Genomic DNA, 6000 nt, shown 5'->3' with positions numbered 1-6000 from the left:
GAAAAAGAAAGACTCTGAGCCAAACACAAAAACACTTTAATTAGTTGTTTCATTTCAAGATGTTGAAACAGCTCCAACTCAAGGAAACGAAGGCCTTTAGAGTCAAGACTGCTTCAAGAAAAGGAAAAAGATATCTCATTTATTTAGGAGTTTGATCTGAATCCAATTTGGAAAGAAAAACCTAAAACCTTTTAGAATAATAAACCTGGAGATAATATTTTGAGAAGACTTGGGCTTTGCATGAAATCTATTTTAAGATCTTTGAAATTTTACAATCAGGATAGGTGATTAAATTGTTATAGTAAATGGTTTAGCTAATACTCAGCATTGCTTCCTGTGACATAAAGTAAGCTGTTTGCATGCTCTTTATTAAAGCTTGATTTTAAAAATCTTGGGGATGAATAATTTTCTACTGGCAGATAGTTCTGAAATAAAGAATGTATCTGATAGAATTTGGAATCAGTTTTCATTTTTTTTTTAATACCAACAAAACGTGATTGAGGGAAACTTTTAATTCTTAGATTGCGAGAATGAATTGACATTAATCTAAATAGAAACTTAGAAAGAGGGTGTTTAAACATGATCTCCTTCCATGTGAAACCCCAAAGTCTTACCTTGAAAACTAAAAGATGATAAATATTGATCTTTATTATGCTTGAATCTGGAGAAGAAAGGAAGAAAAGAAGAAGAAAAAAGAATAGGCCTGTTCATAGAGGATGTTTTTGGGTTGCTCAAAAACCTGAAAGCAATTCATAAGAAATTTAGATGATTATAATTATTTCATCTATACCCCAGCAGGTATAAGATTTCAAAATTAATTATAAAATCCAAATGGATAACTATCTTATCTACATTATCTATTATCCAATTAATTTAAATTAAAGGAAATTACATCACATACTTCACTCATAATGTCTCTCCTTGCATAGTCAACATCTCTCTCCATGCCAAAAGGAAGACTCTGGGGAATGAAACTGCCTCCTGATAGATTTTCATCTTTCTTCACTCATTCATGACCATCTTCCAAATACTTGCATTTTTCCAAATATGCCATGTTTTTAATGCCTGCCTACTTTGCCATATGTTGTCCCATCTGTCTGGCTCATACTAACTCTTCCTTCAATGGTCCTTCTTCTAGAAAACCTTCCTGATATTTCTTCTTCCTCCGTGCTCTCACAGCAGCTTATAATAACCTTTCCTGATAATTTATCAGGTTTGGTTCATTTACATGACCATTTCTTCTAGTAGACTCCGAAGAGCATAGACTGTGTTCCTTTCATGCTTCTATTTCCAAACCCTTGTGGGATCCTGTAACTGAATGAATAAATTGAGAAGAAATAAACATGGAACTGGGAACATCAGACCTTCAGCAGTATTTTCACCTTGTAAGCTGAGCTATATAACTTGTTGGCCACAAACACTTTCTCTACAGAAGACCTCTACATGTTTGCAACAAAAAAGGGAAAGGCATATTTGGGTAGAATCCAACACATTTCTTGTACATACATTCAATGCACAGAATTAATGGAAATAGTATCAAAGAATATTAGTTTATACTTTTCTGAGGTAGAAATTACTCCAAGTAAGTATAGACTTACTAATTGTCAGATTTTTGAGAGAAAGAGCGCACACACGAGCACAAGTGGGACAGGGGCAGCAGGAGAGGGAGAAGCAGACTCCCCACTGAGCAGGGACCCCCCCAACACGGGTTTGATCCCACGACCCAGGATCATGACCTGAGCTGAAGGCAGACACTGAACCAACTGAACCACCCTGGAGCCCCCATCCCATCAGATTTTTAAAGAATAAATTCTTGTTTTTTTTTTTTTAAGATTTTATTTATTTATTTGACAGACAGAGATCACAAGGAGGCAGAGAGAGAGAGAAGAGTAAGCAGGCTCCCTGCTGAGCAGAGAGCCCGATGCGGGGCTTGATTCCAGGACCCTGAGATCATGACCTGAGCCAAAGGCAGAGACTTAACCCACTGAGCCACCCAGGCACCCCTAAAGAATGAATTCTTTTCATCTATTCATCAATTAGAAAATCACTTTTTAGAACATTAAAACACCCTTGAAAAACTTTATGAACATGACAAAAATTATCTCCAAGACACAAACCGATACAATTTGTACCTTACAAACACATCAGAGAGTAATATAAAATGATGCCATGACAAGTAAGGTATAAAATCAGTATTATCATTTTCAATCACATAGTAATTCATAATGGCCAGTAAATCTTCGGCAAAGCTGCATTTTGCTATCTGTACTTGTTTGTTTGTAAAATAAGAGTGGGGGTTGGGAGGAGTTGTATTAACACAGCCCTGCATACATTTTAAAAACATGTTCTCAAAAGCAAAAAAACCTTTATACTCAAATAAAGCAATTCTGTTGGGAAATTACATGTAAATGTGGAAGCTGAGCTTTGAAGCCCCACATCTCATTTTTATTTTTGAGTTTTGCTGGTCTCATATCTCACCATGCTCTCATGCCGCCACTCACATAGCTAGCCTCAGTTGGCCGCCATTAGTCTCCTGCCTCAGATGTCCTACAGTATCAATTGCTTGGCTTCTGGTACCAGCAATGTTGCCTTCTCTGTGGTTCACACCACCCCTAGTCTTCTGCCACTCCCCAGCCCCTCAACTGTCCACCCCATGTTGACATGCACAAACTTCTACAGGAAGGAACCTCCTGAGCTCCTCAGCTCCCCCAATCTATTCTCTCCTCTGCAGCAAGAGTGATCACTTAAAAATACAAACCTGACTGTATCCATGCGTAAAGCCTTTTAATGACTTACCTGGGATGTTTAGATAAAAACTAGAGTCTTCAATGATCTTGCAAGCTTCAATAGGACTCTTCCCTGCCCATCTCTATCACCATATCCTACTCCAAGCCTTCCTCACTCTCTATCTCCAGACACTCTGGGGCTCTTTGTTCCTTGGAGGAGCCATGCCCCTTACTGTGACAGAGTCTATACATGTGCCCCCTCCTCTGCCTGGAAATCTCACCCCCACCACTATACCACACGTAGTTAACTATTTTTTCCTCCCTCAGATCTCAGCTTGAACTTCACACCCTAACACTACCAGATGATGATAGGGCCTATGGATACACGCTCTGCTCTCCTAATGCCCTATGTTTGTCTTATCAGAATTATCACATTTTTGTAATTTTGCATTGACCTATATGTTTATAACCTATCTTTCCCTCTAGCCTATAAGACAGGGACTGTGGCTATCTTTACTCCCCATTTGATCACCAATACCCAAAAGGGCTTGCCGTATAGGTAATAACCAGGAAAAATGTGCTGAATGAGTAACTGGACTTCTCGAAGTAAATATATCAAATCCAGCAGGCAAAAGGGTATGAGACGCCCAAGCAAATTCATCACTCAAAACCAGATATGGTTGATTCTTGTGATTTGCAAGAGTCATTTTCTAGAAAGTTATCCTAAAGAGTGGATTAGTGAATATTGAGCCATCATTCCTAAAAGAAATACAAGTTAGGTTCCCAGGAGCCTCTGGTCATTTTCACCAGCCAATCAATAAATAACCTTGTTTTACACGCATTTAAGGCACCTTATTAAATATATATAGTTGATTCATTAATGTTGAACTCACAGACAATAGCCATATAACTCAGGCCTGAACCAAGCTTATTTACCTCTTGTCTTTTCTCTGAAGGCCCATCCCAGCCTCCCTCTGCTTGGAATGCTAGAGAGTACTTCATATCTGGGGCCTAATAAACATCAAGGTCACCAAGGGTGAAAAACGGGACACTGACTACCTGTGAAAAGGATACTTGTCTATAGCACAGGAGCTCAAACTAGAAAGCAGGGCATCACCTTGTTTGACCTCAACGGGGAATGTGCCCTCCCAGTGACACAAATGTTTGCAAATGACAGGAAATGTACTGCAAATAAAGATTTGGGGGCTGCAAATAAATCCTCATGAGCAGGTGAATTTGCAAGCAAATACAGGATCCTTAAGTAATGAGGACAGACTATATTTGTTAAAAGACGGATTGCCTGTGTGGAGCATGGTTGTATGTGTGGGCATACATATGTTCTGGAGAGCAGAGAACTGACAATAATGTATCAGTTTATTCTATGCAGTTTACAGCTCCCTATAGGAGTACAACAAATATTAAATTATTATCTCCAATTGGAGAGGATTAAGCCAAGACTCTTATTCAACTGATTCAACCACTTAATAAGGTACTGCTGTATCCAGTTATGGGAAAACACTATAATATTTGATTCTTACAAAGAATATGTAAGATGTGAAAGTCTGCCAACAGATCATTAATTATATACATCTTCTTTGTAAGAATTTAAATGTTTTCTGATCACACAATGTTCTAGAAATAAATGAATTCCTGAACAGTTTCGAAATAACAAAACCAACTCTGAATTCATTTGGTAAGTCAACAATCATGCCAACAGATCATATGTAAATAAATCTTAAGCCTAAAGGACATTTTTAACACCCTGGTTACTCTTAAAGTAAATCCACGTGAGAATTTTAGTATCTACAGTGAAAATGGCGAGTTCTGGGCTTTTTGCCACATTTCATCTTGAGTGTGAAATTTCTGACTTGCAATCTGAAATTCTTGGAATCTTATAAGCAAAATTTTTTTTGCAGTTGCGAATGGTTTTCGCATCCACAAAATTACCTATTTCCTTACTTAACATTTATGGAGGAGCAAATTTACACACATGAGGACCTTCTGAGAATCAGGACTTCAACCCACTCCAGCCCCATGCCCCTCTCCTCATCACTGCTGGCTACCCCTTCAGTGCAGAAGGCACTCCATGGCTTAGGGAATGTCACAGCACATAACAAGATAGGAAGCCAGGGCCCCCAAATCCTAATCCCAGAATATTTGAGGTAAAGAGAGAAATGGCCACCAGAGAAATGGACAAAACCTACTCCTTTTCTCTTCTTCCTTCCTTTGAGGGTAATCATACAGGTCCTTCTTCCAGAAGTTTCATGACCTCCTTCAAACTTCTTGCCTAAGCAACCTCCTAATGTCATTTTTATTTTTCAATTCACGGTGTTTTTACCCATGTATCTGAAGAACAAAAGAATAACATGTCGTAGAAGGAATATTATTTGTCATTCCTTTACCTAGGAAAGGAGGGGAGGAAGGAGCACCCAGCTTCTCCCTCACCTTGAAGAGCATGGCCTACATCCCCTCTAATTTCAAAGCATAGGAACCAACACCCTATTCTCCTTTGAAGAAGCTGCAGAGGACCGGGAAGAGCCTGACTTGTGCCCGCAAGCAGGGGAGGAGACCAGGTGCTGCACTTGAAACTGATGATGAGGGAGCAAAAGGCAAGCTGAGGGCAAAGCAAGAGCTGACATCTGGCAACCCCTCCCCACACACTCCCTGCACTCCTGGCTGCCCTAGAACTAAGGGAAGGAAAAAACAAATGGTTAACTGATAGAGATCACAGTCTAGCTGGACAGGAGTCTCCATTGGTTTACAAATGTCTTAGTGATTTGCAAGAAAAAAACAATCTTATCAATAGCAACTTCCAGAAACCCATAGACTCAATTTCCAGGAGCCCTAATATCACCCTCCCCTCCATAGTGATGTGGAAACAAAGGTAGAAGGGAACGTAAATAAAATTAAATTTCCTTATAACCTGCACCCCATTGACAAATACTTGGGATAGGTAGAGTGGAACATTCCTCCAGGAAACTCTCAACAGTCTTAATGCTTTGCTAAAGGGAAAAACCACCTTAGCTTGACAATAGCCAGGCGTCCAGGATCCTGAGAATCTTCTTTAGCATATGAAAGTCCTTTTGGACACCTCTCTACATCCCTACCTTCCCTACTCCAAAGTAAATAATCAGTCACAACCCCAGTGTCCCTCTTTCTGCCCACGGGTCCAAAGACGTCTCAAGAATTCTTTCTTGGTCATTGACTCCTGACCTCAACATTACTCCAAACCACATCCACTGAGGCACCATGGCCCACACCCTATGCCATGCCA

Source organism: Mustela erminea, chromosome 15, assembly GCF_009829155.1.
Source record: "Mustela erminea isolate mMusErm1 chromosome 15, mMusErm1.Pri, whole genome shotgun sequence".
Taxonomy (NCBI): Eukaryota; Metazoa; Chordata; class Mammalia; order Carnivora; family Mustelidae; genus Mustela; species Mustela erminea.
This window is presented reverse-complemented; position numbering follows the sequence as displayed.